General features: G+C 35.5%; 1 protein-coding gene across 9 annotated transcripts in view; it reads left to right on the plus strand.

The window, feature by feature from the left end:
* Oxr1 (oxidation resistance 1) overlaps nt 1-13,162 on the plus strand; it is a 365,513-nt gene that overhangs the window by 270,945 nt on the left and 81,406 nt on the right. The window lies entirely within an intron of this gene.

Below are 13,162 nucleotides of genomic sequence, written 5' to 3' on the forward strand. Positions count from 1 at the left end.
CTCTAGACATTGCTATGTAGTCCTTTGGAATAGGGTTGCCAGATTTAGATTTGAATTTCAGGTAGACAGAAAAAAAATTGGTATAAGTATATCCAATGGAACATTTTGTATAGATTTGTGCTAAAAATATTTATCTGAAATTTACATTTATCTGGGGTCCCTGTTTATCTGGGACCCTACTGGGGTGGAGGGTATAAAATTGCCCCTGACTAAAATCCCCTGTTCTGTATGTATCAGTAAGTTAAGAAGCGATCACCCAAAAGACTCTCGACTGACCTGACTGACAATAGCTCCTTCCTGAACCTCTCTGACCCCAAAACCTGGTCTGCACAAGGGAGTTCCTTAATCTCCCTTGCAGGGCAGATGTGAGAGTTAGGTGAAATATATGAAAAACTCTTAGTACAGTGACTGGCATAATAAACAACTGACATATGTTCATTATTATCTAATGGTTCTTCACAAATGGTGCCATAATATTTACTGGTCTCTGGACTTTTCATTAGTGAAAACTATCATGGAAGTAACAGTAGCCCTTCAGTAATTCTCAAACTTGACTATGTATTGAAATCACCTGGGAAGTGATTTCAGGTATCTGTGTCCTATACCAGAAAGGTCCAAATTACTGGGTTTCTCTGGATATGGTTATGGCATAAACACTGAGTTTTCAAAAGTTCCACAGATGTCCTAAAACATTGTAGTCAAGACTGAGTACCTTGGAGAGAAAAATATAAGACAATAATAGTTACTCTAATAATGAAAAGAGTGAGGAAGTTCACTTTAACTCCATCTGATTCATGGGTTGTAGAAAAGTGGGGTGGTGTCAGATTGAAAGAAAAAATGAGTACGATTTCTTTCGTTCACTCAACAAATAAAGAACATGAGCACCTAATATGTGCCAGACCATGTTTTCAAAAGCAATGAGAGCCTGTCCTCATTGACTACTAGTAGGGGGAAACAGACAACAAGCACATAAGACATTTTAATCTAATTTCAATGATTAGAACTAAGGCCTATTTGAGAGATTGTAGCACACCCCCCAAAAAACAGTTTTTTAAAAAAACCAAACTGGCAAAAAATATCATGAATAATCTTATGAGAAAGCAAAAAGGAGAGAAACCAACATCATCTGACAAAATATTTTCTATGCTTAGCTCTTAATAAAACAAAAGTAGGAAGGACATATTACCAGGGACAAAAAGAAAAAGAAAAAAAAAAGTATCATAAAACTGTAAAAGGAGAGTAACATAGGCCATGGCACAGAGACAGGCTTTAGGCACACAGAAGAAACTAGCTGAGATCATTCTATGAAAAGAGAAGTCCGAGAATAAAGAAGAAGAAGGATGGGTAAGGCTCTCTTTTGAGGAAGTTGTGTGTTGTTTAGATTATTAAAAGGCAGAACAAGTTTAATGCCTATCATGCTTTTACGCAGTTAAGAAGAATGCGCTATTAAGAAATCCAAAGCAAATACTATGAAATGAAAATTTATAAGCTAAAGTAGATGAGGATATGGTAAAAGAATATCCACAAGTACTGTATATGAATTGAAACCTCTTGGTCCAGAAAACTGAGTATTCAAGAATATTCATATGTAATCTCAGAACTATGGTAGTAATTTTAGAGGAATTATAGTGTGTTTATGAAAACTGCACTCTATCCTACAATAAACAAACTTCAAGATATGTAAAAGGGCTTAAATACTATAGAAGTTTATGTCATGTTCACATATAAAATTGGAGTTCCTGAGTAGTGGCTGGTTGTTTTTCAAGGGTGGATCTAGGGATCTAGGTACTTTCTGTCTTGTGCTCTGTGACTTTAATACTTGACCATCACAGGCCACCATGGTCATGTTTTGCGAAGCTGCAGGAAAGAAAAGAGTACAGAGGACTGCCAATTGGAGTTCTTTTGTGTTCAGCCTAGAAATAGCACACATCACTTTTGCAATCCATCTGTTGACAAGAAATTAGTCTCTTGAGCACCCCTGACCAAAAAGGAAGCTGAGAAATATAGTGTTGCCATGTGCCCAGGAGGAATAATCAGATTTGGTGAGAGCTAGCCATTCTCCAGCTGGATGATGGAAGATCTGCCAAAAAACTATGGTTAGATGAATAATCCAAGTTTTCAAAAATGGTGTTAAAAATTCGCATTATGGGTGAAAGAAACAAGAACAGTTTCAAAATAACCTCAGGTCTGAATCAGGTCAAGAGGATTTTCTGAAAAAAGTCAGTAGTAAATGATTTAGGCTTTTCAGGCTGTAAGGTCTCTGTCACAATTAAACCACCTCTACTGCTGTAGCCCCGAAGCAGCCACAGATTATAAATGAACGGGCGTGGTTGCACTGCAATAAACCTAACTTACAAAAACAAGTGGCAGACCAGATTTGATCGGGAGGCCACAGTTTTCCCTTTCCTAGTCTACGAGAACAGGCTGAAATCTGAAGACAACAAATACAAATTTATTCATTTAACACCAAAGAACAATAGGCCTAACACTGTATGTATAGCAAGTCCTTTCTAAGCACAGAAGAGCTCCAAAGTAGGCACTATTTTCTCTTCTTCATATATAAAAATCAATCATTTGACCCAGATTTCACAACTAGAAAACCCTCTTGGGCATCATGCCACTTCAACAAATGTTGGGGTTAATTAGGAGAGTAACAATTAATTGCGTGAGTAAAAGATAGAGGGAATCTTCATGAGGTGGCATTTCCCATGGAAAAACCCTGGATTCTTCTGGCCAGAGCCAAAAAAGAATAGATTCTTATCTCATTGTGTGATCTTGAGTGATTCCCTTCTCTTTTCTGGGCTTTGGCTACCTAATCTATAAAAATGAGAGGCTCAGTTGGATAAACACCACGGCCCCTCTCAGGACAAAAGTTAAGGCTGTGATTAATACATTAAGGAAATCATGAGAAAGAGAGCTGAGGCTTAGGGCTAAGGGTGCAGTTCAGTGGTAGAGTGCTTGCTTAACATGCAGGAGTCACTGGGTTTGATCTCTGGCACTGCAAAAAAGAACTGAGACTTTTTCTTTATAGTTTTAAAAGCATTTATTTTTAACATTTTTTCTAACGTAGTTTTAGGTGAGATCAGTATGTAAAACATAAAAATGGCTTTTTATGAGCATGCATATGTTTTATAAGGTCAAATTTATATTTTCTGATTATAAAGACAGTTATTAAGAATATTAGGCTGATTTGAAACTTTTTTTTTACATTGGAATTTATGGATGATTGATTCTTTTTAGCTTTAGTCGTACCATCTACCTATTTTGTTTAGATTGTTGGTTTGCTTCTAGTTGCCTAATATCAAGAAGTTCCTTACTCACATACATAAGATGTAAAAAAGTAATTAGTAGTCTTGCAAATTTAGAATATTCTTTAGAACACAGAAATGGAGGGAGATGCCTGAAAAACAACTTCATTGACCTGGCAACATAAATCAGGTAATCTTCAGCATATTAATTTGACATATGATTTAATAATGTAAACTAAGTATTTGTAAAACTGTATCATTTAGGGCATGGTAAGTTTTGCTGTAATGGCAAATGAACTCCAAAACCTCTGTACCTTGTGGCAGTTAGCATTTATTTCTTGATGAACTTCTTGCTCATATTGCATGTCCACTTCTTGGGGAAGTTGTGGGAGGACCTCTGATTGACACAGTTACCCAGAGAACCAGGCTCCAGGTGGTTCAACATTGTCTGGCTGTACCACCTAGAGCACATATTACCTTTGTTGCTGAGGTAAGGACAGAAGTATCTGAGGGCAGGGGTAAAAACACTGGCTATTATAACCAAAGGCTGCGCTCTTTGCACATGTGTGTGGAAAATATGTCAATTTATAATTAACATAAACTAAATGTGCAAAATCACTTGTAAGAACTGTAAAGTAGCAAATCTCAAAACTTAGTTCATAATTGAAAAATCTAGACTCCTAAGTTTTCACCCTATAACCCTGTAATCAGGATCTCTGGGTATTGCTGGGGAATTTGTATTTTTAAAATAGTTGCACAGTTGATTCTCATTATCATCAGAAAATGCTGCTGGGAACAAGGTGAGTTTTAAAGAACAAGAAAAGCTATAATCTGTGGTTTAAGATTACCTGGTCTGCAGTACTGGGAATAGACTGAAAAGGAGGGAAACAAAGCTGGAGGTTTCACTTCGACCCATAATATATAAATTTAATGAGCAAACAAATGCACGTGCTCATATATCATGTAATTTTTAGCAGGATGAGCTCAATCTAAGTTCCTAGTAATATTTTAATTTTTCTGTGTATTTTAAAAATCCCATCTCTGCCCCTTCCTTTGTGACTCCTAGAAAACTAGGAGGTCAAGTACAAAGCAGCTGCCAACCAGTCACTTGTTCAGTTCATTCAATAAAGGTTGTTGAGGTTTACTGTTGAGCCAGCTTAGAACCCACGAATTCTTGGAAAAAGGGGTGGGAGTGAGGTGGGTGGGCATGTCCTGCTTCTTTCATGAGAGGTGCCTAGAAATGGTCAAACTTTCCTTTAAGCTGTTGTGGCAGCACAGACTTCGGTTTTGAATATGCTATATTGCTGTCTACTGAGAGGAATGGGAAAATCAAAGCTCTCGAGTCAGTACTGGACCATTAAGGATTTCCTATATACATTGGCTTTCTCTTCCTACGTGCCAGCTGCCTTTTGGCAGATTCACCTGACATTATTAGCATCTCTCCAAATAGTGTTTGTGTGGGAAAAACAGGAATCAGGAAACCCCCATACACTTCGGAAAAAGAAATAGGTTCTTCTTCCTTTAAATATACTCAGCACTTACCAGTTTGCCTCTAATGTAACATGGCTGAAACAAGTGGAATATTGATAAATAGCTTGACACTGCTGCCCAGTACTCACTCTAAGAAAGACAGATGACTTGTATGCAGGTTTTCTTTTTATGGTCATGCTTCATTTTGGCTAGTTTGGATATAGCCTGGGATTCATCTCTTTCCTCCTGTCGCAGAGAAAAACACAAACAAAACAAACTTAAACAACCCAATTCCTAACTACAGGTTTGAAGCTGGAAACTTGGATTTTGGCATAAAAGTATCTAATAACGAGCAACAGACTTAGGTGCTTCCCACATTATGCTGCCCTTTCTTTTTCATTTTCCATTTCCATTTTTCTATTAAATTTTTAAAAATACACATCAAAGTTAGGGCAATTATTTCTAATAATTCTAACCTAGAAGCTCTAAAAGTTTAACTAAATGTAGTATAACCATAAAATATTTAATAGTAATGTCTGAAATTAAAATGTCTTATATTAAAATAAGACATTTAATATACTACAAATGTTCCTCTTATCAGCTTTTTTTAGATTAAAGCAGTAAGTATCAAAATTCTACTAAGTAAATGCAAGAACTGGAGCAACATGTGAAGACCTATGATAAAGTTAAGAGAGGAAAAACAATGGAACAAGGGCAGAAAGGAAGGGTCTTGGAAAATAAGGAGGTAGATGGTAAGACCAACCCTTGGCTATGAAAGCAGTCCCATGTGCAGACAAACAGCCTCCACTACAACTGCACAGGAAGTAAGGCAGGAAAAGAAACCTGTGGTAGGAAGGGTATGAGAGTAGTTGTTTTCACAATGTAACATTTCTCTTTGCAGATTCTGATTAGCTATTGCTCCTAAAGACTTTTAAAGCTTTGCTTAGTTTTCACAATTTTAGGCACATATGTTTATACACCTTGGCACTGAGTCAATGAGCTGAGTGAAATCAATCTAAAATTCCCAAAATTGCCATATTCCTGGTATGGATTACTTCAGGCTGTAATTATATAATTATAATTACAGACTTCAATAGGATATAAATATACTACTGAAATAATTCTATGGTAAGTTGATGTGAGTTATTGTAACCTGGGTTTCAATTGTAATTCTTAATGTTTTGCTTCACTATCACGTTTTCTTCAAAACCATAGTTTTCTGATAAGTGTGGGAGTTACCACTTCTTTTACACCATTTTTAGAATTGAGAAAAATTTATTTGGAGATTAGAAGGTTGTAATGATTATATCCAGGGCATTTACCAGATGGGAGGTTTGTGGGATTTTTTTAATCAATATTAGACTCATACCACTCTACTGAAGGTCATACCAAATCTTTATCATATATTCTTTAATGTTTTATTCATGGTTGTTTCAAAACAATCTATTTTTATCTTCTCTGTGGTATTTTGATGCAAGTAGGAGTCTCATATTTGATTGAATTTGAATACAAGTCTTTTCATAGAGAGAGAAGCTCTAAGGCTTTTAAGTAAAGAAGGTTTAAGTCAAGGGTAACCAATTTCGCTATTTACCAAGTTAGGCTTTACATTTACTGTACATTACATTTACGTTAGACAGATCTAAATGCACTGACTGGGTAAGATACACATTCCATTGTTTCTTAACACTCATGAAAACCTCTTTGCTTAGTGTATATTTTAGTCATTGTATCACTGTTTCTGTTGTCAGTACTAACATTTCTATCTCATAAATAGTTGCCTGGTAGATACAACATGATTACTATGACTTGACAAAATTATTTTCCCTGTGCTCTTTCTGAGTCCAGTTCTCTTCAGAATTTATTAATATAGTTAGCCTTTTAATGAGAACACACTTTTCCTTAAAAATGTAAAGATACCTGGTACTCAGATACCTCAGTGTTTTTATGCTTTCTTAGGATGTTATAGTTTTGCTCCCAGTTTAAATCCCATTTTCCCCATAAAATTCAATAGTTTTACCTGCATTAAAAAGTATTTTTAAAAAATAATTTAAAAATGTTGCAACTACTCCTAGTAGTTTTAGTGAGCCAGGAAGTATGCCAGGAAATAGTTATTAATAGTAGAGCCATTTGATAACAATCTTCATGAAAAGGTAGGAAGTGAGCTTGAATTTGAAGAGCTGGCACACAGTATGATTGATAGAGATGGGAGCTGGGAAAGGACCAAAAATATGGAGAAGAAAGAACATAAACTAGGACTTCACTATTAGTTGAAGCAAAGCAACAAATCAGACAATATTTCTCTTAAAATATAAATAATTCATCTATGAAGAAAATATGAAAATCACAAACTAATATGTTTTTGGTAACCCAGTTCTGATTATTATTAGGTAACTGAATATATTTTTTTGTGTAAGAATAAAATTAAAGCCATTTTCCTATATTTCATTTCATTATTTTTCTTTATTCTTTTTTTTAAGCAGTAATTAGCCTTACTCATTGGGCTCAGTGGTAGAGTGCTTGCCTAATAGCTTGAGGCCCTGGGTTCAATCCCAAAAGAAAAATACAAAATAGACCTAATTGAAATGTTCATACTTAAAGGTAAGTTTTCATTATTACTTTAAACAATAAATACTAGAATTGGTATTATTTCCAAATTCAAAAGAACAAGTTGTCTTTAAGTAATAATGGTTAGAGGGACAGAATTTGTTGAGCATTTGGAGGAGCTGTAGTTTAACTGGACAGTAACTTAATTAGTTTCCAACTAATTAAAAAGGTGCCTTTCAGTAAATTTTTAGCTACTACAATCTTTTTGGAAATGTGATATTATTGAATTAAATACTCTCATAAAACAGCTTTGTTCAATAGACGATGTTCAGTCCTGAAACTATAAAAACAATGAAATAAATCTAATACTAATTGATGTAAAAAGGTTTTTTTGAGACAAATAAATTGGTATAAAATACAGGCACAATATGTCCCCAATTGTGTTTTCACTCTTTTTCTTTTTTTGTGGTGCGAGGGTTTGAACTCAGGGCCTCACGCTTGCCAGGCAGGCACTTTACCACTTGAGCCATGGCCCCAGATCTCCCAATTGTGTTTTAAAGTAAAAAGAAATACTTACTTACATATACACGTACTAACATTTATGCATGGGTTTACAGACAAAATTTCCAGGATACACATACAACTGTAGAGTTTGATTCTGAAAAATGTGAGAGCCTTACCATCACACAGCCTTTTGTATAACTTTTACCTGTTGGTTTTACCATGTGCCTATATCTAACTAAGTATTTCCTTCTTAACTTAAAAATCTAAAAAATAATTTCAATGGGGCCAGAAATCACTAAGCAAAGGAAATGGCAAAGTAGCTGTACTTTTCTGAAAAAAAGATGGTCACTGCATTGAAACTTAAGCTAAGATGATAGCATTTACTGTCTGAGTAATGAAAGCATGTGTTAGGTTTTCACAAGGATTTTTCTAAATTTCTGTCAAAAGTGTTTTAAAATTAGGTCCACTGAATAATAATATAATGATTATGTCTTCAATATCAGCTGCTCACACAATTATTTCTAGGAATGAGTGTCAATAAAATCATAATATAAAACTAAAGATATAATTAAATAGGGTATTCTGCTACAAAGCATTATAGCTCTCATTTACCAAGGACTTAATACATTTCAGGCACTAGTAAATGCACAATGATTATACTTTCTTATTAAATCTTCTCAACATCTCTATGTTTTACAGATAAGGAGCCTGAGAGACAGAGAGGCTAAGTTAGTTGCTTCCCATCACACTACCAGGAAGTGGGAAGGCCAGAATCTAAAGCAGGACTGGGGCCTATGGTCTTAATTATGAAGCAGCCCTGTATTCTGGCCCACGTATACTAACTTCAAGGGACCTAACTTGATATGAGAACAATTCTTAAAGAAAAATAAAGAATGGCTTATACATATCTTACGTGAGATTAAGAGATACAGCTTTATCTCAAATATTTTTGCCTGGAGCTAAGTAACAGTCAATTTAACAATGGACAGTCTAGCAACTTCCTGGAAGACAGAATGAACTCATTGAAATAAGGTTCATCCCTGACCCACCACTTCTTTTAGAATGCAACCACTATTACTACTTTATTATATACACTAACCAAAAATCTGTGTGTTTGTGACTATATATACATTAGTCCTTTTTCAACAACAGAAGCATACTATTTACAGTGTTCTACATCTAGCTTTCCCCTTTGAAAATATTGTTTTTAATACTGTGTCCTAATCCCAATCATACCAAGAACTAATTGAGGTTTTTTTTTTGTTTTGTTTTTTGTTTGGCTTTGTTTTGCTTTTGTTTATTTGGTCTGTTTGTTTTTGAGATAGGGTCACACTGTACTCCAGGATGGCCTAGAATTTCCTATGTAGCCCAGGGTGGCCTCAAACTTTTGGCCCTCCTGCTTCAGTCTTCCAAGTGCTGGGATGACATGCACGTGCTACCATACCTGTCAAGAACTAATTGTTTTCAGTGTCCAGACAATATCACATGAATAGGTCATATTGTACTTTGTATCTTTGTTAGCTACCATTTAAAGTGCATAAAATATTTTGCTATTGTAAATAGAAAACATCATTTCATACGTCAATAGATCATAAGAACTGAGGTTATATGCTTTTAAAATGTGGATAGATTCTGCCAAATAGTACAGTAATTGCTACTCTTTTTTCCCCAGCACTAGTGTATGAAAGTGGAAGTTCCCACCTACTGTTACCAAAATGTTATTAAGCTTTTTAACTTTCACCATTCTGATAGAAGAACTGGGTATTTATTGGTAGCTATATGCATTTCTCCTGTTAAGAAGAAGCCGTTTTTGGTGGTGTTGCTAATGCTTTGAGAGTCATCTCTAAGAGTCCACGTCAAATCCAAGACCAAGGAGGTTCCTCCCATGTTTTCTTCTAAGAATTTGATTGTTTTCATGCTTACATTTATGACCTTGATCCACATTCATTTAATTTTTATATTTGGTTTGAGTTAAAGGCTTAAATGATTTTGAATGTGGATATTCAGTTGTTCCTAAAGTATTTGTTGAAGGCAGTATTCTCTCTCCTGCACCACCCCCCTAGTAAATGGCCTTGGCATCCTTATTGAAAAAGTTTTTCTGTAGATGCTTATTTCACATATTTCTGAATACTTAATTCTAGTTCATATGTATTATCTTTATGCCAGAACAGTTTTACTGTAACTTTGTATTATATTTTGAAATTAGGGAGTGTGAGACCTTCAACATTGTCCTTTTTAAAAAAAAATTTGTCACTTTGCAGCTCCTTGGAATTCCATGTGGATTAGAGGTGAGGTTTTTCATATCTACAAAGAAAGCAGTTATAATTTTAAATTTAATTTTATAATTGAACAGATTCAATATATTCTAGATAATCTAGATTATGGAAGTGCCATTTTAACATACACACTAAGTGAAATAAAAAATATGGTAACAAAGAAACTTAGATACATAGATGTTCATAACATTATTCATAAATTCATAAAATAGGAATAATCTGAATGTCTAGCAACTGATGAATGGATAAATAAAGTATGATATATCTATACAGTGGAATATTAAACAGGAATGATGTACTATTATATGCTACAATATGATTAAGCCTCAGAAACATTATACTAAGTGAAAGAAACAAGACCCCAAGGGTCAAATGCTTTCACTTAGGAAATGTTTATGAAGGTACACCTATAGACAGAAAGTAGATTAGTGGTTGCTTAGGGCTGCAACTAGGAATGATGAATGATTGTAAATAGGTTAAGAGGTTTCTTTTTCATTTGATGAAAATGTTCACAGATTATTTTGATACTAACAGGTGGATTGTATACTTTGATATAACAGGTGAATTTTAAGATATGTAAATTATTTATCAATAAAGCAAATAGCTTTAAATAAGCCAGGGGTAACCTACAGAAGCAGGCATGATATATAAGGAAACTTCTTAAGGATGAGAGAAATTTTTTGTGGCTGATATATGGAAGATATATATGAAGAAAGACTCATAGTGGAAGGAGAAAGACTCCAACAGAGGACTGGCAAGGTTGGCAAGTCACAGACAATGTAAAGCAAACTAAGATCACAAGTAAATTTATAGAAGAGGCAGGGACAGGAGTAAGGACCTCTTTCTAAGTCAAAATAAGCAGAGGAGCGAGTATGTAGAAAAAGGGAATAAAGATGAGTTCATATTTGATGGCCTATGATTTTCTGGATCATGTAAAAGGCAAAGAAACATGTTGGGAGTGATGAATTTGGTATTTCAGAAGAATGATGACAGGTCAGATAACAAATGTAGTGAACAAAAGAAAAAGCTGACTATATGGATAAATGGATTTGAAAGACATCAGGGCTCAGCTGGCCTTAAATCAAAATTTGTAAGGCTCTCAATCAGGTTATACATTTTTTCTCCAGCAGCTCTTGTCTTCTATGACTAGATGCAGAAAAAAAATTGATGGATTATCTACCTATATTATATTTCAACTGGTAAAATGAGGTTCCTGCTAAGGTTGGATGTAAAAGCACAAATTTAATCAGGTATTAAAAACTAAAACACTAATCATATATGCTTATCACAAATTAAATAGTAAACTTAGGTGATGTAAAACATATCTTAGAAAAATAATTTTGATTTAGTTAATCAGGATTAGACTTAAGTCACTGAAATTCTTCAAAAGGGTTTTTAAAGTTTACCGAGACTCATACCATTTAGAAGTGGTACTGAGCATGGTAATTCTTCCTGTTTAAATGGAATTCTCAGATATAATCAGGAGAAATTTACCATCTGTCTTAGGTCAGGATGCTATAAACAGACAGGATGGGTTTTAAACAACAGGAAATTTATTTCTCACTATTTATTTCTGGAGTGTAAAAGTTTGAGATCAGTGTGCCAGTAAGGTCAGGTACTAGTGAAAGAACCCTCTTCAGGTTTGCAGAATATGGCCTTTTCTTTGTATCTTCACCTGGTAGAAAGTTATGAGAGCTTTCTGGGGTCACTTTTACACGGACACTAATCCCATTCATGACCTAATTATCTCCCAAAGATTCCACCCCCAAATACCATCACATGGAAGTTAGGGTTTCAACATATGAATGGGAGGGGGTTATGAACATTCTATCCATTACAGCATCTAGCAGGTCCTTAGGAGGTAAGAAGGAAGCCTAGAACTGTGGCTTTTGTTTGTTTCCTCCTAAGCAATACTTCTGGAAACTTGGATGCTCGCTGGCTGTGAAGATTTTTTTGCCTCCTTCATCATAAACACTGTGAATGTAAACATTCTTGCTTTTTTCCTATGAGAATGTAGCCTAGACATTATTTTTAACTAGATTTAAAGTAACTGATGATATTAGAGTGAACTTTATCCTACCAAGTAGGAATTTAAACTGAAAATGGTGAGGGTGTGGAAAAAAAGGTCAACTGATTTTTAAAAATATGACATGAGGGCAGGAGTGGGGAGGGATAATCTTTAGTACTGTTGTAGTTAAGCAAAAAGCTTAAGTTCTCAATTTTCTGCACTCCATTGTTTAGAATGGTTAGCTGTTCAACTTCCTAAGTAATTCATACGTGTTACTCAAATACTTTAATGTACTGGTGATTCCAAGAGGATTTATTTAATGCACGGGGAAACTCAAAGAGCTATAAACAGATATAAAGGAAGAGACCAACCAGATCTCACAGGAAACAAAATCGTGCAGTAAATGCCTGTCAAACGTCATTGCTCTTCCTCAAGTCATTGATCTTTTTCTGCCTTGTTTGTCTCTAAAAGACAGATCCATTTAGTAAAGCCCCAAATGTGGACTGAATTCACGGAAAGGCACATTCTAGCATTAGTTTATAATATCACAATGGCCTTTGAATGTTGACTATTAAAGCTTTATTTTAACTATGATCGCAGTCTTAGGTTGAAAGTATTTCAAACAAAAAGTATACTCAAAAAAAAAAAGCCATAAACTGCAATAGTTTAATGTGGATTGTGTTCCCACGTCCCTCGCGCCGCTGCCCCCCCACCCCCTCCCCGGCGACACGCACACACAAAAACTTTTTGGAAACTCTCCTAGGCTCCAGAACTCCAGCAAAGCCTCCTCCGGATCATTTCTATCCCCCAGTTAGCCCTCCCAGGGGAAGCTGAGGATCCTCTGCTTTTCCCCAGCAGTCCTGAAAGTCCGGTCTGGCCGGGCCAGGGAGGGGCGGGACAGGGCGGGGTAGGCCTGCTCCACTGCAGCCGGACGCGTGGGGAGGGGAGCGCATGGGACCAGGCCACATTTCTTAAGAAGAAGAAAAAAGCAGCAGCTTTCTGGCCCTAGAATTGTTTCAGGAAGAACACAATTACTTTATAAGCTACAGTGTCTGCGACTTGGCGTTTTGAAGCAACTGGAAAAACTTTTCAAAACTTCGGTCACTCTTCGA

Source organism: Castor canadensis, chromosome 3 (assembly GCF_047511655.1).
Source record: "Castor canadensis chromosome 3, mCasCan1.hap1v2, whole genome shotgun sequence".
NCBI classification, from domain to species: Eukaryota; Metazoa; Chordata; class Mammalia; order Rodentia; family Castoridae; genus Castor; species Castor canadensis.